The sequence below is a fragment of the Neophocaena asiaeorientalis genome, unplaced genomic scaffold, assembly GCF_003031525.2.
Source record: "Neophocaena asiaeorientalis asiaeorientalis breed wild unplaced genomic scaffold, Neophocaena_asiaeorientalis_V1.1 scaffold327, whole genome shotgun sequence".
Classification (NCBI taxonomy): domain Eukaryota; kingdom Metazoa; phylum Chordata; class Mammalia; order Artiodactyla; family Phocoenidae; genus Neophocaena; species Neophocaena asiaeorientalis.
In genome coordinates, this window is record NW_020174560.1 from 309,111 (window position 1) to 334,867 (window position 25,757).

Here is a 25,757-nt window from a genome sequence, read left to right on the forward strand (position 1 = left end):
TGATAAACCATTAGCCAGACTCATCAAGAAAAAGAGGGAGAGGACTCAAATCAATAAAATTAGAAATGAAAAAGGAGAAGTTACAACAGACACTGCAGAAATAAAAAGCATCCTAAGAGACTACTACAAGCAACACTATGCCAATAAAATGGACAACTTGGAAGAAATGGACAAATTCTGAGAAAGTTATAACCTTGCAAGACTGAACCAGGAAGAAATAGAAAATATGAACAGAGCAATCACAAGTAATGAAATTGAAACTATGATTGAAAACCTTCCAACAAACAAAAATCCAGGATCAGATGGCTTCACAGGTGAATTCTATCAAACATTTAGAGAACAGCTAACACACATCCTTCTCAAACTCTTCCAAAATTTTGCAGAGGAAGGAACACTCCCAAACTCATTCTATGAGGCCACCATCACCCTGATATCAAAACCAGACAAAGATACTACAAAAAAGAAAATTACAGACTAATATCACTGATGAATAAAGAGGCAAAAATCCTCAACAAAATACTAGCAAACAGAATCCAACAACCCATTAAAAGGATCATACACCATGATTAAGTAGGATTTATCCCACGGATGCAAGGATTTTTCAATATGTGCAAATCAATCAAAGTGATACACCACAGTAACATATTGAAGAATAAAATCCATATGATCATCTCAATAGATGCAGAAAAAGCTTTCAACAAAATTCTGTACCCATTTATGATAAAAACTTTCCAGAAAGTAGACATAGAGGGAACCTACCTCAACATATTAAAAGCCATATATGATAAAACAACAGCCAACATCATTGTCAATGGTGAAAAACTGAAACCATTTCCTCTAAGATCAGGAACAAGACAAGGTTGTCCACTCTCACCACTATTATTCAACATGGTTTTGGAACTTTTAGTGACAGCAATCAGAGAAGATAAAGAAATAAAATCAATCCAAATCAGTAAAGAAGAAGTAAAGCTGTCCTGTTTGCAGATGACATGATACTATACATAGAGAATCCTAACGATGCTACCAGAAAACTGCTAGAGCTAATCAATGAATTTGGTAAGGTAGCAGGATACAAGATTAATGCACTGAAATCTCTCACATTCCTATTCACTAATGACAAAAAATCTGAAAGAGAATTTAAGGAAACACTCCCATTTACCATTGCAACAGAAAGAATAAAATACCTAGGAATAAACCTACCTAAGGAAATGAAAGACCTGTATGCAGAAAACTATAATACACTGATGAAAGAAATTAAAGATGATACAAACAAAAGGAGAGATATACCAAGTTCTTGGATTGGAAGAATCAACATTGTGGAAATGATTATACTACCCAAAGCAATCTACAAATTCAATGCAATTCCTCTCAAACTATCAGTGGCATTTTTCACAGAAGTGGAACAAAAAATTTCACAAATTGTATGGAAACACAAAAGACCTCGAATAGCCAAAGGAATCTTGAGAAAGAAAAACAGAGCTGGAGGAATCAGACACCCTGACTTCAGACTATACCACAAAGATACAGGAATCAAATCATTATGGTATTGGCACAAAAACAGAAATATAGATGATTGGAACAGGATAGAAAGCCCAAAGGTAAACCCACACACATATGGTCACCTTATTTTTGATAAAGGAGGCAAGAATATACAATGGAGAAAAGACAGCCTCTTCAATAAGTGATGCTTGGAAAACTGGACAGTTACATGTAAAAGAATGAAATTAGAACACTCCCTAACACCGTACACAAAAATAAACTCAAAATGGATTAAAGACCAAAATGTAAGGTCAGACAGCATAAAACTCTTAGAGGAAAACATAGGCAGAACACTCTATGACATAAATCACAGCAAGATCCTTTTTGACCCACCTCCTAGAGAAATGGAAATAAAAACAAAAGTACACAAATGAGACCTAAGGTAACTTATTAGCTTTTGCACAGCATAGGAAATAATAAACAAGACTAAAAGACAACCCTCAGAATGGGAGAAAATATTTGCAAATGAAGCAACTAACAAAGAATTAATCTTCAAAATTAACAAGCAGCTCATGCAGCTCAATATCAATAAAAAAAACCCAGTCCAAAAATGAGCCAAAGACCTAAATAGACATTTCTCCAAAGCAGATATACAGATTCCCAACAAACTCATGAAAGGATGCTCAACATCACTAATCATTAGAGACCTGCAAATCAAAACTACAATGAGGTATCATCTCACACCTGTCAGAATGGCCATCATCAAAATATCTACAAACAATAAATGCTTGAGAGAATTTTGAAAAAAGGGAACCGTCTTGCACTGTTGGTGGGAATGTAAATTGATACAGACACTATCAAGAACAGTATGGAGGTTCTTAAAGAACTAAAAATAGAATTACCATATGACCCAGCAATCCCTCTATTGGACATATACCCAGAGAAAACCATAATTCAAAAGACACGTGCACCCCAATGTTCATTGCAGTACTATTTACAATGTCCATGTCATAGAAGCAACTAAATACATCGACAGATGAATGGATAAAGAAGATATTGTACATATACACAATGGAGTGTTACTCAGCCATAAAAAGGAACAAAATTGGATCATTTGTTGAGACGTGGATGGATCTAGAGACTGTCATACAGAGGGAAGTAAGTCAGAAAGAGAAAAACAAATATTGTATATTAACACGTATATGTGGAACCTAGAAAAATGGTGCAGATGAACCAGTTTGCAGGGCAGAAATTGAGACACAGATGTAGAGAACAAATGTATGGACACCAAGGGGAAAGCGGCTGTTGGGTGGGGGTGGGGGTGTGATTAATTGGGCGATTGGGATTGACATGTATTCACTGATGTGTATTAAATTGATGACTAATAAGAAAAAAAAAAAGCGAAGAAGTGAGTCACTTAAACTACTTTTTTTCTCATCAGCAAATGGAATTAATAATGCCTGGCTCTGCACATTTCAAAGCTAGATGAAATAATAAATTTCAGGAAAATGGTATTATAGTAAGGATTAAATATGTTTACTCTGCGAATAATAAGTATAATTTGTTGAACATCTAACCTATCCCAAATATTTTACAGAAATGTTCTCTGATCTTTTCAACAATCCTCCAGACTGATATTTGTAAATTCCACTTTGCAAGTTTAGTATGTTTCTCTGGTCATACAGTTAACAATTGCTGGACTTAAAATGAAATCCTTATCTTTGTCTCTCCGATTCTTTCCACCTTACCATGTTGTCTCCCTTGAAACAATGAGGAAATTACCAAAGTATAAGTACATTCTATTACTTCAAATTTCTTGATTAACGGATTTTAGGCCAGAGAAAATTACTCATCAGAAGTAACAGTTAAAGAAAAACGTGCAATCTCCAATCCTGTTTCTCTCATTTCTGTTTTCCTCTTAATGATTCATAACAATACAAATTATTGAAAATATCTTTGATCCTTGAATAAGAAAGCAGGAGGAAAAAAATCCCCAGGCCTTTTATTATCCCTATTTATGCAACATGTAATGTCAATTAAGTACCCCCAAACAATCACAAAGGTAGTTATTTAATTGTAATTTTGTTGCATTGTTAGCAGACTTCTTTGTGTCATTTGCTTCTTAAATGAAGAGACTGTATCAACAGTGAAACCAGGTGGCAAACTGGCATTTGGGCTGCAGTTCATTAAGATCTGAGCGGCAGGGGAACTCAAGCACATTTAAAATTCTCCATTTGAATTTTTATCACTTATATTGACAGTCATTTAAACACAAAGTCATAAATCAGTAGGCAGTACTAGGGAGCCACCTACTGGAATAACTAGCTGGGTTTTGCTGCCATGGTTGCAAAAATATGTAAATTCACTTAATATTAATTCAATTATGAATTTGTCAAATTCAGATTTCTTTACACTAAATATACATATTTTTCACAAAAACTTTCCAGCTAAACTTGGAAATGACAAAGACAGCATTATTACAAAAGAAGGCAGAAGTCTTCAGGAAAGGAAGGAAAGGAAATATTCATTGAACATTAATATGTGATTGAAAAGTGAAAATAAAATAGTTAATGGAGAAGTTCCAAAGACACCAGTGAAATTGTTAAATTAGGTTATCTATTGTTTCAAGATATTTCTCTTTAATTTGTCAAGGATGTTCAGCCTAATAATTGTTTTGCCCAGGTATCATACTTAAATGGCAACTTATTTAAATGATAATATTTTCATTAATATGAAGATGTATATTTGTTTTAAAAAACCTACTAGCATTAAAGGAAAAACAGTAGATCTAATTTGGGATCAAGTGATGCAGACTTTTCTTCTCCTCTTCTAAGATGTTTGAAATCAATCTCCGTTAAAACTTATTACCTACAATTCTGGGTGCTGATAAAGCAAAGAGTTTAGCTGAAAGATGATTAGCATAGTATTTTCCCCCTGACTGTGTTGTTCAAAAGTCTGTGCTAAATATAGCTATCCATTTTCCTGCCTTTGCTGTACTGTGTGTAGAGTGAACATGAAAGACATGTTCTTTGATGATGCTTTTAGGTTGCCTAAGGGTTACCATTTTAATATGCTCTGTGTGTATAGCATGGAAACAGTAAAAACAAGATATGAAAGATTGTTCTGAATATGAACTATTTTCAACCAAGACAGACGGAGTTATTTTCCTTGCTGATTCCCTATTATCAGCTTGTTTTTTTTATCACTATCTTCATTCTCTAAAGAATAACATGCCTAAAAAGTCCATTTAATTGAGGATTCCAGTTAATCAAGGCTATGATTTTATATAAACACAAGCACTTTCATGATGGTAGGAGCCTTAAGTAATATGGGTAAGCAAGGATAATTCTATAACTCCTCTGTTGGGCTGACAGTGTTTGATAATTCCTGTGTCAAATACAGTTGCTTTATTCTAAAGAACTTCCTTTGACTTACATTGGTAAATCCTTGGCTAAAGCCTTGGTATATTCTAATACCAAGTCATTTGCCTTAACCAATTTGATACCTAACAAACATGAAAGATGTGATTCTTATTATCTTCACTCTACAGGTGAGTAAGTGAAGTTCAGAGAAGTTAAGCAAATTGTACCCTGCCACATCCTAGTGAATACCTAAGGAAAGATTCAAGTTCCCGACAAGACCACACTGAATCCAAAAGTTTATCCAAATTCTTAAAAAAAACAAAACACTTTTCTGTGTGTTCATATTGCCCCCTTGTCCTTGTGCTTGTCATATTATAAGTGTCTTTTATTTCTCCCCGAAGTCTGTAAGCTTCTCCAAATGGTAAACTCCTTTTTACTACTTAAATATTCTCAGAAGTTGGCACAAAACCTGATATTCATAGTAGATGATAAATTAGTGCTAGTTGAATAAGTATTTACTGGAGAAGATTTTCTTTTCCTTAAATGATATAAATGCAATCTTATGTTTAGTTTTATTTACATTTCATGGAGTAGGGTAATTTATAATGAGAAGGGAATGGGACATGATGTACAATGAAGCCCTACTACGTCAAGTCCCATGAAAGTATCTTCAATTCAAGCCTGCAGGGGATATAATATTATACCTACATTAGAGACAAAAAAACAGAAAGACAAAGTGGTTAAGTAACTTGCTCAAAGTCACCCAAGGCACCCTAAATGTTTCTCAACTTTTTCTCATCTCCTTCAATGATTTTTTTCACTTTCATAGTCTCAACTATCAATCATCTCTATGGAAGTGACTAACAAACTTACACCTATCTCTCCTCAATATCTCACAATCTTAAACTGCATTTGTAGTCTTATATATTCTCAAGAAATAGTTATGGAATTACTGTTTAAATAAATACCTACTAAGTTCCAGGCACTGTATTCAGTTTTGGATATCTACAATGAGCCAAACAGCCTTTTTCTGCCCTCAGAGATTCTCAGGCTAATAAAAAGTTGATACACTCTATTAGGAAATCCATGAACAAACAGGGTTTAGTGACAAAGTAAGCAAGGAAGGAGTCTCTGAGGAGTTAAAAGTTAAGTTGAGGCCTGAAAGATGCAAAAGAATCAACCATGCAAAGAGTGAGAATAAAAGTGGTCCAAAGAAAAGGAAGACCCTCAGCAGGGAAGACTGATGCAGATTTTAAGAGCTAAACGTTTGCCTCTGTGCCTGGACATAACTGGAATCTCCTAAGGAACTTCAAGCAGGGCCTAAAATACTCCATTTTATGATTTAAAAAATATCCTGACTGCTATGTGAGGAAGACATCAGAACCGAGCAAGAGTGGAAGTAGAAAGAATCATTAGATCACATGAGATAACTGTGCCTGGGACCTGATGGAGTACAGATGGAGAAAAACAGAGATTAAACATATATTTCTTGGATTTTAGAGAAAACAAATTGATGCACTGAAGAGAAGAGACATATTAGGTTTCTAGTTTGAACAGCTGATAAGATGGTGAAACGTCTTTTGTTCAGGTTCATTCTGGGAACAGCTTAGTGAGACTATACCTAAGCAAAATTAAGTATATTGGTAAAAGAGGAAAAATCAAGTACAGCAAAAAATTAAGAGGAAGGTTTGGGACATGAAAAATTAAGAGGCCTGAGAGGAATTTAAGGCAGATCATATACTATTTCCCTCCAAATGTCCTGACTTTCTTGTTTAAATCTTTAATGTTCACATGTTTTCACTCATTAATTCTATCTTATCTTCAAATTCCATCTCAAGAAGGAAAAGAATGGTGTGGTACATTTGCCTAGTACCTCCTTACTGTAAATATCCATAAAATGTTTTTTTACTTCAATCCTGGGGCTTGTCTTATTCCACTATTAATCTGTAAGATCCTTAAAGGCAGGGCTATGTCTGTTCTTTGTACCCACAACAGCAGTAGGAGCTCAGTAAACATCTGTTACATTTAATTGAATTAAGTGTATCTTTCGTAAGAGAAGAATACTCTTAATTTGTTAATAAGGAACTGTGCATTGTGTTAGTAAAAGGAAGTTGAGATAAGGTTCCATTAAGGGCAATTGGTACATATATTTGGAATCTTTCTGGAATGCCTCCAAAGCTATGGCATTCTCTCAGTTTCTACTTCTGCATTAATAAAACTATTCTCTTGGAAAATTTCCATCCACTAATACAGGGATCAGCAAGCTTCAGCCCAGGCCTCAGGCTAAATTCAGTCACAGGTGGTGCCAAATCTGTTGACAGCTGTTTGTTGGCACTTTTGTGGTATAATGGCAAAGTTCAGTAGTTGTAACAGGAACTGTGTGGCCTACAAAGCCAAAAATATTTGCTATCTGGACCTTTACAGAAGATTTATGCTGACCCTTACACTAATGGAATGCTTTGAAGACTTCTTCTTTAGAGTCATTTTAGGAAGTTTGGTAAGAATATACCTAAACAATATTAGGTATATTTAAACCTTATCATTTAGCATATTTTCATAGAAAAAGTGGCAAGTGATGACTGGGATCAGAGCTGAACAAAATGAGGGGGGAATGGAATCCAGAACAAGAACTTGCAGTATAAGAGTTATAAATCAATAACAGGATTCGGAACAAGGAATTGATCAGATTAATACAAACTAGTGAAGTCAGTTAATTTATCTTTGGGCTCTTCTCTACTTAACTGTTCTCAACCCTAAGGCCATCTCCCCAACTCTCTTCCCCCACTGTAAAGAGCTGTTCTCACATTCATAAAGCCTCAGCTCAAATTCTAATTGAAGCCCTTTTAAAATTTATCCACTCAACAAAACTAGGCATAATGGCCCATACTTGGATTCCTAGAGTATTTTTTCCTGTGGAACTTACCAATAGTGTTAACTTATTCCCTTGCTAGATTATAAACTCTAATCTGAATCAATATCTGAAAGCAGATACTGTCCTTAGCATTGAACTAGTGTAACTGAAATTAATTCATGTTAAGATATGGATGCACAAAAATTGCCTGACAAGAATTTAGAATATGTATATACTTTGAGACACTGAATATATAAATGGACAATGACCAGACCATATATGACAATAAAATTCTGACCCACAACCTCTGCATCAATCAGCTCAGGAATCCAAACCACCCCCTCTGTCGCAATTGGTCCAAAACAGCCAAGACTTGGCAAATGACTGTCAGCTTCCCTAGTTTTTGCTCATGCTTCCAACTCAGGATGAACAAAAAAAGCTATATATGCTCTACAAGCCAATCACATAGGATGCCCTGTTAGCATCTATTTAGCATGACTTCAGCTTTCCCATGCCAGTAACCTCCAGTAAAAGCATACCTGAAGTCTTCTCCTTTTTCTTCATTATAAACCTTTCCCACTCATTTGCCTGTCTTTGAGTCTTCTAAACACAGGTGTTGGTAGTTGACTTGCTTGCTATAGCAAACTTCAAATAGCCTCTCTTCTCATTTGAGTTGTCTTCATGTACTTCTATAACCCTTTAGTTTTGTTTTTTCAAACTTAGATAAAGCTTTGGAGGCCAAGCTTTAACCAGACCAGTTTGGAAGATGGAAGCCACCATAGCATTCCATCTGCTGCTTTGATTCTGCTATTTACTCAAAGTGGAAATACTAGGCTTAAGACTGACAGGCATTGTTTTCAAAATAGTGTGCCTTCAAGACCAGCTGAGGACTTGGACAGAGCATGAGACTTCAAAATTCATAGATTCCACCTCAACAAGGAACAGTCCAAGAACCATGGTTTAACTCTGTCCCTGGGATCTTCCTAATTCAGCATATTTACTTTTTGGTCAACCCCTGCAGGTTAGGACTTTAGTTTTACTCATGGATACTCATCCTCACACACAGTCTTGCTCAGATTTGCCATATCTTGCCCTTTGATTCTGTGTCTGATATGGCCTAACTCCAACTTTGATTCATGTCATGGACAGGACTTTAGTGATTCTCTAAAGTCCTTCTGTTAATAACCTGGTCTAAAACTCTAAAATTGGACATGACTTCCCAGGATCAGCATGACTGGTCTTTGTAATCCTGCAATATTCCAACGACTGAGACAGGACAAGGACCAGCAGCTATTGAATTATCAAACCCAGAGTAGGAATATGTACCTTGAAACATAGAATCAGATTTGGAGAGACCAGTAAACATCAAAATTCAAAGGCTCAGGTAAACACAATAGAAGATGCTCTGCACCCATAAAAGTTGAGTGAGATGCTGTCTTCTTGGGCCCTTGGCTTTCTCACTTTCCTACAGTTAACATCCTTATGGAATGATCCAATGGCTCATTAGGGAAAAGGCATTATAACTGACTAAAGTAAGATAGAATTGTCAAAAGTATATATGATTAGCTAACCAAATTGTGAAACATAAATCAGGGTTCTATTTGAGACAATATAGAAACAATATCAAAATTTTTGTTTAGCTTCAACATATCTCATGGAGAGAACATCACTACTGTCATGTCTGAGGTATGTGTACCCTTACTCCAACAATGACTTTAATCATATTTTACCTATGCATGCATAGGCAAAGCATGATTAACCTGCTGAGTTCAGTAGCAGAACCAGCCTAGGAAAAGGAAAAAATGTCAGCCGAAATGTTAGATATAGTGTTTGGTCAAGGGCCAGAAAGCTTTAGCCACCAGACCCTAACAATACTACCTGGGTAGAGTCATCTTAAAATAAAAACAGACTAAGAATGCCAGTATTATCATTTTCCCACATTTTATTTACTTATATTTATGTTATATAAAATAATCTGTGTTGGGGAGAGATGAGCAGTCAGGAATGCATGGGGAGAGGAAGGGATACAGCTCTTTGATCTTGGACAATTGAAAATCATCAGCATAATATCAAAATTTAGATATAATACTCATAAAGATGCTTTGAAAATAATATTTACTCTTGATATGTAGCTTCTAAACCTACACAGAGGCAATTACCATAGACAAGTAACACATTCTATCTCCTTTAGGAGCCATAAGTCTGAGAGTATATAGTGCAAGCTACAAATAGTAAATAATACAAGTTCATATGCTCCCAGTTGTGGAGGGATTGAATATCAAATGTACAGGTTATTGAAGAACACATATAAAACTTTCAGTTAAATCAGATAAACTTAGAGATGCCAAGGATGCATATTATGCTTTCTATACTAGATCAGTATAGGAAACATTCATTACTACACGTCCTTCTCACCACTGCTCTTGACAAAATGTCTAAAATTTACATTCCAGATTAATATTTGTACCTTAAAGAGTGATCTGCTAAATACGCACACATTCGACACCCCATTAACTTGTAATACCATTTGGAGGCATGATCCTAAAAAGATAAGTACAAATTTAAGAAAACAAATCAAAAAATTTGTGTCAAAATGTTAACTTTAAAAAAATAATAATAAAATTTGGAACAGTAAAAATATCCATTGATATGAGAATTAGCTTTAAAATAATTTATGTTCATATGATGAACTCTTATGAAGGCTTTAAAATAATTTTTGAAGAACATTTAATCATGAGATAAAAATCTCTTCATATATTTTAAAATGAAAAAGCAATATTCATAATACACAGAATGATCACAAAGTGTAAAATATAAATGTTTTATACCCTAGTGTCTATAGTAACAGGATTGAAAAAAATGACATAAAAATGATTATCTCAATGTGAAGGAATGACAGATAATTTTATTTTCTTCATTATTTTATGTATTTTCCAATTTTTATAATGAGTATGTATTACTTTCATTATTTTAAAAGAATAATAATTATAATTAAATAAATATGAGAATATATATCCAGACACTCCAGGGAAATATAATACCTCTAGCTATTATTAGTTAACACATTAGGGAAGATTATGACAATTAGTTAAGCACTGGGATAGGGAGGATGGCATAGAGAAAGTGAAGTGGATGTTTGGAATATTCAATTCAATTAAAGAAATAATAATCCATTACAAGTTTATAGTGCTTTGTCTTTTACAAAGCATTTTCACATACTTTATTCTAGGAGGACTCTCAACCTTCTAATGCACATATAAACTCACACGCGGACACAAAGTGTTATCATTTGTTATTTTAAACACCTAAGAAGATGTATCTACCCTATAGCTACAAAAGTGGGTTTTTAGAACGAGGGTTTTTATAACCTAGTTTTTAGTGTGAAGAATTTGGAAAGCAGCTTTAGTAAAGACAACAAGTGATGATATATTTTTCTTCACGCTGCACTTTGGTTGCGACGTGTCCTTTTGGCTCCCTGTTAGAGACAAAGCAGCCTGCTTAGAATGCTGACCAGTATCCTTCCCCAGGTAACAGCTAACCCCTTCTGGCCTTGCTTTCCAAAGCCATGCTCAGAGCTGAGCTTAGCCCCCTTATCTTTCTCTCCCTGATCAAAAGGGCAATGATATTACAAGCCTGGACTCACCAGCGAAGACCCTGGAGCACATTCCATTTCTACCCACACTGTAAAACTGCTACAAAGAAACAGGTTAGAGAAATCAGGACCAGGGTGTATAGCCTAATATATCACCTCATCAACAGAGCACAAGATTCTGACTTCCTTTCTTGGCTTCATGCTGGAGGCCTGATTCTGGGCCATTGACAGCTGTGCATCAGTTACTGCAGAGAAAATAAGGTCTTCAGGGGAAGACTGGTGATCCAAGAAGTGCTCAGCTGGGACTTGTTCACTTAATGTGTATCAATGCTATACAGATTCCTTTTAGTTAAAAAACAATGCATCTCCTTTTGTTTAAGTAGAAACAAATGGAATAAATATATATTTTTTTGCTTTTAGAAAAAACATAAATAGATCAAATACTGTGCTTGAAGCCGAGGAGCTAGACAACATGGTAAGGCATCAGCTAACAGGAGGATAGAAGAGTAGCCTTTGCTTCTGAATAGCAATCTTACTGGGAAAGACTTACGAATAAATAGAAGTTAGGATAAGTGACATAACGTAAATAATAAATCAAGATTGGGAGTGATTAGATAATTTGCCCTAATCTACACAACTTGAAGAGCTATAACTGGTACCTGAATGTAGATGATTTTGATACCATATTCTGAGCTTAAGTCAAATATACTTAGCAAAACTGTTGTATTTCATTTATGAGATGCCTACTGTGGACATGACTCTGTGTGTATGTGTTAGGAGAGTGGATACACAGGGGCAAAAGGAAAGAGTCCTTTTCCATATTTCATAATGGTTGTGTTACTGAACCAGGTTCATTTTGCCCGATGCACAGCAAACCAAAAGGCTGAGACAACGAGGTTTTCAGCAAAAATAAGGTTTATTCTTAAGGCAGTCAAGTGAGGAGATGGGAAAACAAATCTCAAATTCTCCTCCCCAAAGGCAAGGGGCTCAGGGTACTTATGGGATAATGAACAAAGAAGCAAGGCACTCAAAGGCGTGGGGAGTGTGGAAAAAGGTGATTGGGTAAAGGTGCAGTAATCCTGGTTCTGCGCAGGTGTATCTAGGCTACAGGACTCTGCATGTTCTAAGGGTGGAATTTTCAACCCTCTGATGTCAAAAGGTCGCTGAGTGGACACTTGTGCATGCCCAGTTGAAGGGTCAGTGGTCCTATCCAGTCTTAAGGAACTCAGCTTAAACTGGACACAGCTGACCCCAAATTCCTGGAAAATAACCTGGGCAAACATCTAATTGTTTAGACTCTGTGCAGTTTGTAGGACATGCAAGTCTAAAAATAACCTTAATTAGTGAAGGTAGGTGATTTAACCTATGGTTTTAGCTACATGCATAAATAATGACAGACATAAGACATAACAGACATCACCATTAAGGAAAGACAAAATAAAACATGCAAACATGCTCTACAAATTGTAATGCACCATGTAAACCTGAACTGTTATGACTTTACTTGCCACGGTAGTACACAATATGTCATAAAATATTGGCCTACTGTACAAATGAAATTCAACACTGTCCCATCATTCTTTCTTCCCAGCTAAGATTTGTGGTCTGTGCTTCAGCCCCACTCTTCTCATTATCCTCGACAGACCCTTCCCACTGTCTTTCCATGGTGCTGTCCTGACGAGACCTGGAGTCTGCATCATTTATAGCCATTGCCTGTCCTCTGACTACCACATATGCAGGCTGGCTGGTGGAAATAACATTACCTGAAAAGTGGAGCCACTATAGAGTCACGGTCTCCAAACTCGGTTAGTCTCCTGGTACTCCCTGACAAGAACTCTGACTTCTTACTCAACAGTCTCTGTTCCTTGTGGCAGCAAATGTGCACTCTTCTCAACTTTCCCATCTCACCAGTTCCTCACTCACTCCCAGCTGATCATCTATTCTACACATTTGCTTCACACACACCCAAAGAGGCATTGAGCTCCTTCAACTTCCTGCCACCTTAAGGCTTAGTCTTCACCCGGACCCATCAGGTACTCCCTTCTCTAATGTCACTTAAAAGCTGTCCCTTCTCCTACCTAAAAATCATACCAGCCCCCCAATGAATCATATTTTCCCAACCCTACCTTCTCGCTCTATTTTATAAGTAACAGCTTTATTAAAACATAATTCACATTCCACACACCAACTTAATCAAAGTGTACATTTGGTGATTTTTAGTATATTTACACAGTGTGAAACTGTCACCACAATCAATATTAGAAAAATTTCACCCCTTTCCAAAATAACCTTACCCACTAGAAGTCATTCCACATTACCCTGACCCATTCACCTCCACCTCCCAACCCTAGGCAATCAATAATCTATTTTCCTTGTTTATAGATTTGTCTGTCTGGGAACATTTCATATAAATGGAATTGTACACTATATGGAGGCCTCACTCAATTTTCCCTCTACCCCCTGAATTTTTAATATCTCCTCCTCCACTTGTTCTTTCTCATAAGCATTACATATGTTCAAATCTTGTCCATCTTTAAACCAAATTAAGCAAAATTTAATTATCCATCAGCATCCCACCCTACTTCAGTTTCTGTACTGTTTCCTTCCCAGCTAAGCTTTCTAAAAGAATTGTTTCTGGCTCTCCACATTCTCACTTCCCACTCACTCCTCAAACTATTTCCAACTGTTCCTTACCAAGGTCACTAACAATAACAATCTCCTTCTTGCTAAATTCAATGGATTGTTAACACCTACTCAACCTTCAACTCTCAGATCAAACATCATTTCCTTTAGGAAGTCTTCCTAACCCTTTACATCTACATCAGAATTTCTCCATCTTGGTACTATTAACATTTTAGAATGAATAATCATCTGATGTGGGGGAATGTCTGTATACTGGAGGCTGTTTAACAACATCTCTGGCCTCTACCCACTAGATGCCAGTAACATCTCCTCCGCCAACTATGGCAGCCAAATATGTCCATATATGTTGCTAAAACCCCTAGGGAGGCAGAATCACTCCTGGCTGAGAACTGCTGATCTAGATGATGTGATTTTCCTGCATCCCTCATGCCATGCTTGATTTCTCCTTTCACAGTACTTATTGCATTGGATTTAATTTTTTGTGATCTCCTCTGTAACCCAAACTGGACCAAGATTTATGAATCAGAATAAATGGTTATCTGGTTCATTACAATATTCTCTACACCTGGAACTGTGCCTGGCTCACAGTAATTAATCAATACATATTTGTTGAATGAATGGAGTGCCTTTTTTTTGGCTTGTAAGGTTCAAGTAAGTAATGGGAGCCTCTTGAAGAAATTATCTTTTCTCTATAGATTTTATTTGTTTGCTTTAGCTGTGATTACATATTGTTAAGGAGTTTGTTTGGACAACTAAAAATCATGACATCTGAATCAAAGTTTACAAGTAGAAAGCAGAGTCCGGAAAGTAGGAAAACGTTCTTGTGTGCAATCCTGTTACTCTTCATTGTCTCTTGGTTCAGCCTTTTAATCACAAGCACATTTGTGCTAATTCTTTATATTATTGGGCTTCAAAATGGCTTCAGAATATCTCCACAACTCTTGATGGTCCCATTTCTAGGTTCTGGCAGTCATCTCAGAATTCTCTATTGTTCCAAGTTCCCTCTGATATTAATTCTGTATTTCACAGAGGGAAGTAGTTCATAGTCATAGTTACTAGACTCAAAGCCCAGTTTCAACCAGCTAATTGTACCAAATTTTTACAGAAGATGAAATTAATCCATAAGTGACATGTTAAATGTTCAGTGACAGTGTTTGAAGAACTAAACTAGAATAAGTGTTTCATGATTTTTTCAATAAGTAAGATTTCATCATCTTTAAATAAGTCTCATTTGTTGACCACTTACTATGTGCCAGACCCTGTTCCTTGAGCTTCAGGCATTGTTTCATTTCATCTTCACAACATTGTAATCTTCTTTACAAAGTTACAAATGTAACAGCATGAGGTCTAGCTGACTGTCTAATTGATCCCAAAGCCTCCACTCTTCCACTACTCTAGACTGCCTATGCTAGACACCACTTTTAAAGGTTTTCTTGTTTCTGTTTTTATTTCATGGTTCCATCACATTTAGAACAGTTTGAGGTGTTTAGTAGGTACTCCATATCTAGTAAGTGATTCATGTTATTCCATACACAATCTTAGGTTTCTATTATAAAAGAATACAATGATCAGCATATAAACACGAAGGATATCAGTGGAAATGAAAAGAGAATAGCTAGAAAAGAGGGAGAAGAGTTGAGAGGAATTATGTAATTTCCAGGATGATGCCAAGACAAAGGCTGATATATCACTATTAGTTTAGCTTGGCCATGTAACACAGGATTTTTAAGTGAGCTGGACTGGCTTTACAGTGCAGGATTTTGGCAGAATGCATGACCATTGCCCAAGTTACTTTATGAGATGGCATGTTTTAATGGCTTTGAATACCCAGAAAATCACCCTCATGGACAGCCTACTTTGCTGATTACAGCAGCCCCAATTTAAACCATATTGGTTTAAAAATAAGTTTATTGCAATTAAAGAGCTGTAAATATTAGCTATTCTGCAACATATACATTCTAAAGTCCCCAAATGACCTGAGAATAAACACCTCACAGTCACTTTCTGATTTTGTTTGGAGAAAAATTACAGGAATCACCTATTGCAGGCCTCACAGCTGTGTGATTCTTCTGTTTTCCCTGTGTCTCATACAGTGTGTGTTGCTTCCCTCCCTCCTCTATCAGGGCTCCCACTCTGTAGTTGTCTGCTATGCTGGTGCCTGTGACTGCTTCCTGAACTGTGTCTTTTTTCATTTGACCATAAATAGCAACAGTTTTCTCTCCATACTGTGAGAACAAGGGGACTTTGGGAGTTGTTTTCCTGATGTAAGTAGAGACTGTATCGCCTTTAGCAGAATAGAAATAAAATAACAGGTCAGATGTAATTATTATCTTCTTGGGAATCCTCATATTTTATATCTCAACAACCGCTTCATAACCAGTAGTCTACTCTCATCTGTGTTTAATTTTGTCTTTGGCTCCAGGAACACCATCAGTATTCACTCATATTCAAAACATTTAACAACTGGTAAGGAATAGGTACTGATTAACAGGAGGTTGTTGGCCATAAAAATAAAAAACAACTGGTGTAGCCATATCTAGGTTACCTGTTGACTAACAGCCCTTCCTGTAAGGTGAATAGGGTCTTATTCTAGCCTGATGTCTTTTCCAAGTGATGAGACATCTATTCCCTGGGAAGTACTCCTTATTTCCTATGCAAATCACATCAGCTATCCCAGAATTTCCTCTTGTAATGTCTTTGAATAAAAGTGCAATCAATCCAGATCCTAAGATGTAAATACAACCCACCACCCACCACCATCTCCTATCACAGAAGAAGTGACTTCACTTTCTGAAAGATGTGACTTCAGTATCTTCCTTCTCAATATTCAGAGATACACAGAGGAATCACCTCTAGCTAACCAAGGTAACAAATGCATAATGCCAGACACCAGTCCAATACATGAAGGGAACCAATTACATGTTCCAGTGGGTAGACTGACCCTCTCAGAGTAGAGAATTATTATACTTGTCAAACTCCTTTGAGAGGACCTGAAACAAGGAGGATCTTTCAATCTTTGTTTACAACAGCAGGTAGCTGGAAAGCCAAGTACACTCACCTGCCTATGGTTAGTTGTGTGCTGTTTGAATTGCCTTAATGGCCTGAGTATTTTGTTTTCAGAGTCAATCACACAGAAATTTACCTAATGTCTTCCAGTCATTTTTATATTTGAAAAGAACCATTCACAAATCAAGTCAACCATCCTTGAACTTCTAAAAGAGAGCAGAGATGGATGGGATGGTATGTATCAATTTTCAATATGTACTATATGTATATAGCATAAGAGACCTCTTTTGTTCAATTTAATTATTGATAAGTATTATAATATAGTGGTTAAGAATATGGACTTAGGATAGGAGTTAGAGAAAACTGGAACTAACTCTTGTCTCTGCCAATTACTATATTGTGACTTTGGATAAATTACCCTCACAAAGCCTCAATTTCCTAGGTTGTTAAGTATAGATAATTAATAACACCTACTCCATGGGGTTGCTTATGAGGTTTAATAAAGTACTGAGACTAGTGCCTGAAGTAAGCCCTCAAAAATGGTAGCTACTATTATCATCCACGACTATCACAATAACATCTTAAGGTGAGGTATTAGATCCATTTTACAGATGAGGAAACAAAGATCAATGGAGGTTAAACAATTTCCAAAGCCTGTGCTTTTTGTAGTACATCACACAATAAATTATGTGACCACCATTCTTGCATGGTTTGAAAACTGCCTGAAGCTGTGATTCCCAAAGAGAAGCCAAAACATATTCTGTACCATCATTTATTCCTCTATTCCTCATCCTTATACACAAAGCAGTCAGCTCAAAGGACAATATTCATATGGATGCATAAGTTCTCTAATGTGCGTTTATAAAATTCACATTACTTCATGAATAAAGTCCTTATTGATTTTGTTCTCTTACCCACTCTTCCAAAGCTGCCTCTTGTTTTTAGAACTAACTGGCAAGATGTTCTGGAAACAAGATGTTTCTTAGCAACATTTTGTTTATATAGATAAAAACATAACCTTTACTGCCACGTACTAGAGAGGAGAGATCAGCAGCATTTAAATGTCACACTCTTATTGGAGCTCTTGGTTTTAGTTTGTACATATTGTCCTGTTTTTCTTTCCTTCAGATAGGAGAGTCCTTCATTTTAACAATAGATCTTCCTCGGGCTATAGCTAACTGTATAGCATCTCTTCCTAGATTTCCACAACTGTGTACATGTGTAGGTGTGTGTGCACACAAGCTCACGAGCATGTGCATGTGCATGTCTTAAAAGAAACACATGACTGGTGGGTTTTTTTCTGTCTCTGCTGGTTTGCAGTAGGTCTTCGCCATTCTACCTTTCTGCCTTAGATACCGTCAAAATAATTTCTTCTGCAACTTTTTGATAATTTAGAGGATTTACCCTTTCCATAAAGAAACTTCACTGAATTCAGAAAACTGTTTAGGAAAACTGACAAAAAGATTAAGGTCTTGAGAATAACTATCCTTCTCCATATCTCCATTATAGAATAGAAGTGTTGGCTGTAGATGATCAAATCCCTCGGAGAGGACCACTCCCTGACCCAAATGAAGTCATTGCAAGTGAAAATTTGCACTAGTGGAGGGAAGCCTTAGAGAAACAACAGACATTGTGACCAGATAGGTATTTGAGGGGGTTCAAGGTATTTTTTTTATAAAAGTTTCCCTTAGGCTGCTTCTGTATTAATTAGGGTTCTCCAGAGAAATGGAACCATAGGAATGAGTGAGAGAGAGAGAGAGAGAGATTTATTTTAAGAAAATGCTTCATGTGATTGTGGGGATTAGTGAATCCAAAATCTACATGACAGGCCAGCATATTGGAAACCCAGGGAAGAGCTGATGCTGCAGTCTTGAGGCTGAAAGTGATCTGGAAGTAAAAATTCTTCTTTGGGGTTTTCTATATGTTCTCATAAGGTCATCAACTGATTGGATGAGGCCCACCCACATTACAGAAGGTAATCTGCTTTACTCAAAGTCTACTGCCTTAAATGTTAGTCACATCTAAAAAATACCTCACAGCAAAATCTAGACTGGTGTCTGAATAATGACTGGGCATCATTGCCCATTCAAGTTAACATGTAAAATTAAACATCACAGCTTCCCAGTCAGCACTGATTCTTTTCTATCATTGTCATCTGGAGGTAAGCAAAATCTCACATAGAAGGCCAGACACCTACCTGGGATATTCTGGGTGCCTAAAATCACCTGAAGCATCAATCACCTTGGTTATGCTATCCTATAAGATTATAGCTGGATATCTTTCTGCAATTTCTTTTTTCATTTTGACAAAATAATAAATTCACACATAGTTATGAGAAAAAATACAGAGAAATTCTATGTATCCTTTACCCAGTTTCCCCCAATGGTAACATCTTACAAAACTATAGTACAGTATCACAGCCAGGATATTAACATCGATATAGTCAAGATACAGAACATTTCCATTACCACAAGGATCACTCATGTTTCCCTTTTATAACCATGCCCCTACTGCCTATTTGACTGCTTGAAAACACTAATATGTTCTCTATTTTTATAATTTTGTCATTTCAGGAATTTTATATAAATGAAATAATGTTACATGACCCTTGGGGGTTGACTTATTCACGTGCATAGTTCTCTGAAGATTCATATAAGTTGTTGCATGTACCAATAGTTTTATTGCTGAATAGTATTCCATGGTATGGATTGTTTAACCATTCACCTATTAAAGGACATCTGGATTGTTTCTGGTTCTGAAACTGATATAAACATTTTTGTACAGGTTTTGTGGGAAGATAAATTTTTATTTCTCTGGGATAACACAAAGGAGTATAATTGTTGGGCCCCAAGGTAGTTGCATATTTAACTTGTTAAGAAACTGTCAAACTGTTTTCCAGAGTGACTGTACCATTTTCCATTCCCTCTAGCAATATATGAGATATCCAATTTCTCTGCATTCTTGATAGCATTTAGTATTGTCATTATTATTTTAACCATTCTGATGGGATATAGTGATATCTCATTGTGGTTTTCACTTGTATTTCCCTAATGACTAATGATGTTGAATATCTTTTCATGAGTTTATTTGACATCTGTACATCTTCTTCATTGAAAAATTTCCTCAAATCTTTTGTCCAATTTGTAATTGAATTGCTTGATTTTTTTCCTGTTGAATTTTGTGAGTTCTTTATATATTCTAGGTACTAGTCCCTTGTTGGATATGTGGTTTGCTGATATTTTCTCCCAGTCTGTACCTTGTCTTTCATCCTTTTAACTGGGTCATTCTCAGAGCAAAAGTTTTTGTTTTATTTTATTTTTACAAAGGTCAATTCATCATTTTTTCTTTTCTAGATTGTGTTTTTGGTGTTGAGTTTAAGAACTTTTCACCTAGCCATACATATCTAAAGATTTTCTCTTACTTTTTTTCTAGAAGTTTTCTAGATTTACTTTTACACTTAAGTCTGTGATCCACTTAGAGGTTTTGTTTGTTTGTTTGTTTTAATAAGTTATGAAGTTTAAGTCAAGGTTTTTTGCTTGTTTGTTTTGTTTTGCTTATGGATGTCCAGTTGCTATAGCATCATTTTCTGTGAAAGCTATCTTTCTTCCATTAAATTACTTTTGTCCCTATGTCAAAAATCAGTAGGACATATTTGTGTAGATCTATTTCTGGGCTCTCTACTCTATTCCATTTATCTATGTGTCTATCCCTCCACCAATATGTCTTGATTAGCATAGCTTCATGGTAAGTCATAAAGTCTAGTAGAATGATTTCTACCACTTTATTCTTTTTCAAAATTATTTTAGCTATTCTTGTTCCTTTGCATTTCCATATACATTTTATAATAATCTTGTCTATATCTATAAAATTTCTTGCTGGGATTTTTGTAGTAATTGCACTGGACCTGTATATCAAGTTGGAGAGAATTGATATGTTTATTATGTTAAAGCTTTTATTCCATGAAAACGGTTTGTCTCTCCATTTATTTAGATCTTTAAAAAAATTTTCTCATCACTCATTTTAGCGTATGATTTTTATATATGTCTTGTTAGATTTACACCTACATATCTTTCTTAAAAAACAGAATGCAATAAAAATCTTTATTTCTTTATTGAGCAGACATCAAATAATTCTTGTCTCTTTGCTTCCATATATTCAGTGTTTACTACTTGGACATTTTGTTATTTATTATTTTTTTTAAATCATGTGTTTACCATTTAGAAACAATATCTTCTGAATGGAACATGTCAAAAATTGCTGATATAACTGACAGAATCAGAGAAACCAAAGGCTGCAAATTAAGTGAGTTTGGCAAAGTTTGTCCCTTTCCATTCTTTTTCATCAGAGGTTGCCTTCTAGTAGCACTAGCAGGGTCCAAAGTCTTGTGTCTTGTGATATATAGTTTTCTTTGTCCTACTTGTATGCTAAGCCAGACCTTCGTATTTTTCAAGGCTCCTGATTATGTCACCTTGTGCTAGGATAGCATTCTAATGGAAAGTGGTGGTTCAGATGCAGAGCTTTTGACATTAAAATTATACTTGGCAGTGAAAAATGAGAATCTATACATCAGGGCTCCTACTGGAATTAATTTGCAGCTCACAGTGTAAGCTATTGATGTACAATAGCCTTGTGACAACACAAATATTTCATTGAGACAGAACAATGTGTAGATAATGTGGTTTGTTTCTAAATGAAAGCTGTGTATTACAAATTACTTCTTTTCTCTGATTAAATTAAGAATTTTACCATAGGTTCTAAGGTTCAATGTTTCCCTGCACATCTCCTGAGGTTTCTTGTGAAGGAAGAATACAATTCAAAAGCCTGGGTATGAATCCTGGTTTGTTGTGCATAGTGTAAAACAAGTAAACCAGTGAAACTCATGGCAAGAAACTTTAGTTTTGCAGTCTGAGAGATCAAATGTACATTGAATAAATTGAACCATTGAAAAGTACCAGTGAAACTCTGAAGTATAAAGAAAGAAAAGAGGATTGTGCTCCGAATTCTTTGATTCAAGTTCCTCCAGCTGCGGTGACCAGTTTGTCCTGGTTTGTCCAGGACTTTTCTAGTTTTAACACTGAAAGTCTCATGACTCAGGAAACCCCTTGGTCCCAGTGTTAAAACTGAAGCTCCATATATCAGAAGGCTTGTCTGCCCAGGAAAAGGAGAATGGTTGGTCACCCTACTTCCAGCTCTCCCTCTTATTAACTATGGGATTTCAAGTGAAACTTTTCACTTGATTCTGAGTCTACTTCCTCATCTTTAGAAAGTAGAAAATGACTGTTCTACCCTCCACAGTGTCTTTGAAAGGAATATGCATAATAATGTAAATGGAATACTTTGTAAATAGTGGCACACTATACAAATGTATGGATTTGGTACCATCATAATTCATGGCTGCCACATGCTGACAATATATTTATCCTACGCTTTACTCAGTAGGACTCTCTGGCAAAGAAAGAGTCCAAAAATGATGAAAAGCTTTGCCCAGTTGCTCATCTCTTTTCAACCAGAACAATATTTTCTGCCATACTCTGGAGAGCCCATTAGCTAAACACAAATTATCATCTACCCCCAAATTACTGCTAAATGCTATTTACCCTCCAATCTCCTAATTCTATTCATCTGACATCACTTTATGGATCTCTGGCAAATAGCACAGTTCAAGTGTACAAGCAAAAGGAGTGTATTTGAATAATTGCATGTTTATGTTCAAGAAGAATATAATAAAATATTTACAAATCCAGTTCCCTTTCCAAGGGTAATACACGGTTCTATATCAAAGACAATGTGCTGGTTGCAGATTGCCTTCTGCTTTATAATTATAGCATTTAGGAAAATAGTAACTGGGCTTTAGGTAGAGGTTTCTGGGATGTAGATAGTTGAGTGTAGCATACCAGCAGATTTAAACACATTCATTAGGCTTCAAAGTTAATATGTGAAACACTGTCAAGTGCCAGATCTTTTGTTTCACTCTGTTAGTAAATGTAACAGATGGTTTGCAAACATGTTTGTGATCTGAAGGCTGACTGATCATGTCAGTCTGATAGAAATAGCATGCAGCCATTTACCACATCAGAATGTGAGAAAAGGAAAGCTTCAAAATTAAACCTTAAAGGACAGCAACTTTCTCAGTGGTGCTAACAAGAGAGAACATTGAGTTTAAAACGTCTGTTACCTCATCACTAACTTTTGAATGTTTCCTTTTATTTGATTCCAACGTGGATATTGGAATAAGGATATGTCACCTTCCAAAAACTAAATAAAAACCATATGTGAATCTCTGATGCAATAGTGAAATCACCAACATAGACAGAGCCCTGTTGCCATGGCAACAATTATGCTCTCACATAATCCAGTAATTCAACTTCTTTGTGAATCCAGATAAATAAGAGACTCTCTTTTTTGTCTCTTTTCTTCAGTCTGCAAGTGAGGACACAGTTAACCTTGTAGAAAGGAGTGTTAATAGCTCTATCTGTCTCACTTCCACCTCTACCCTTCCCATCACTGTGTTGAGGCATAATGTAGGTCAGCCAGGACCAAAGAGAGTTGCTGCTATTACCAGAAATGCATGTGATAACATATTTAGCTTTATTCTTACACCAGTTTGAGGAAGAGCCAGAGGAAGACAATTTCCTCAATTCGAGACTCTGAAATGATAGGGTCAATGGCAGGCTAATCGGGGGTTTCTGACAGGGAAGATGCACAAAATTTCAAGCATTCCCGAAAGACTGCTGGTAAATGATTATTTGATATTGGATGCCTTCAAAATGGGGATGCCTGGAGAATTATGGGATAGCTCTTGGAATAAACTGTACTCACTTTCTTTTATCTTCATCCAACAAGTTTAATTGAGGACCTCCTCTCTGCCAGGCACCATGCTGGCTGTGGAAGATATAACTGAACACACAGTGTCAACTATCATGGAGTTTATATCCAACAGACACCAGAGGAGATCTCTCTGAGGTGGTCACAATTTGTGCTGAGCCTGGTTATACCAAATGAGGAGTGCCATTTTGTAAATGTCCCTATGGTAATCTCATGTTTTATCTTCAGCTTTTCTCTATGGTGAACCTCCCAGTTGAAAAAATTGAGATGCAGAGTGGCTACAAAATGCCCAGCAAAGAGAAGCAAGGGAGATATCAAATGAAAAGAATTCAACAGCTGAAGGTTCAAATCCCACTTCATCCACTAGCTGTGTAGTTATCGAACTTATCTCAGCTTGACTTTCCGCAGCAGCACATATACTGACCTGATGCCTTTTCAGCCCGAATACTATAGTGTATATTTCTTATAAATAAAGGCAACAAACACAACCACACATAATAATCAAAAGCAGGAAATTAGGGGCTTCCCTGGTGGCACAGTGTTTGAGAGTCCACCTGCCTATGCAGGGGACGCGGGTTCATGCCCCGGTCCGGGAAGATTCCACATGCCGCGGAGAGGCTGGGCCCATGAGCCACGGCTGCTGAGCCTGTGTGTCCGGAGCCTGTGCTGTGCAACGGGAGAGGCCACAACAGTGAGAGGCCCGCATACCACAAAAAAAAAAACAAAAAAAAAAAAGCAGGAAATTAACATTGATAATTTATCATCTCATCCTCAGACTCCAAGTTTGACCAAATGTCCCAATAATGTGCCTTACAATAATAGGATACTATTCAAAATTTTATGTTCCATTTTGTTGTCATGTCACTTTAGTACCCTTCTGTTTGGAGCAGTTCCTCAGTCTTTCCTTGACTTTCATGTCCTTGACATTCTTAAATAGGCCAGTTATTTTGTAGTATGTCCCTCAATTTGAGCTTGTCTGTTTTCTTATGACTTGATTCAGATGCCCTCCTCAAGCTGCATGTCTCTGACATAACATGATTGGCCACCATTCCACATTGACCCTCTCCCCGCCTTGCTTGGGGTCTGACACCAAGCTCAGACTCTCATCTGCAGAACTGCCTTCCTCACCCTATTTGCACCCTGACCCCCAACACCAAATTGCTTCCCTGAAGGGATGATCTCCTACTAGAACTCTGACTTCCTTGCCAAGCAGCCCTCCAGTATGGATCCCCCCTCCCCACTGTTCCAAGCCATTGTGGTCCTCCCCACCCTAAGTTCTGTCTACTTTGCTCAGCTCCACCCACTGAATTCAGGGTGCAGTTTTTCAGGAAGAAAGAAGAGGAATATGTTCAGGAAAGGATAAGAGAAATGTAATTAATATTTTGAATATTATTCCAGAATGTTCCTGAGTACTTAGAATAACTTAATACAGACATATGATTTACAAATAGAATCAATTAATATGGGACATGCTGTCCAGAAGCCAGTGAAATTAGAACAATTACCACTATACTCTGCCTCTCCTCAGAAGGAAGTCTTTATTAAACTCTCATCTACATGGACCCAAAGCTATCCACTTGGGATTTGTAAGCTTCTTAACAGAAAGTGATTCTAAACTTGTCCAGCTGAGCATAAGCTCCCTTTTGCTTTGCGTATCTTTACTTCCCAGTTTTGCAGCTGACTCCCAAAATTCTCCTTATCCACAAGTAGCTTTATGCTTTCATTTTCAGTTTACTTTTGGGTGTGTCCATTTACCCGACATCTCCATCTATCCTACTTCTACATGTATGCAATAGAACTTGTTTACTGATGCATGTAAAACACTGTCTTTCCATGTTACATCAGGCTTGCTGACACTTTGCAGTGACTTACTTTATAGGCTATTACTATACCATAAATTAGATCACGTTATCAATACAGAAGTAACAAGCCTGTCCTTTATCTTTCATACACACACACACACACACACACACACACACACACACACTTTCTAAGGTTC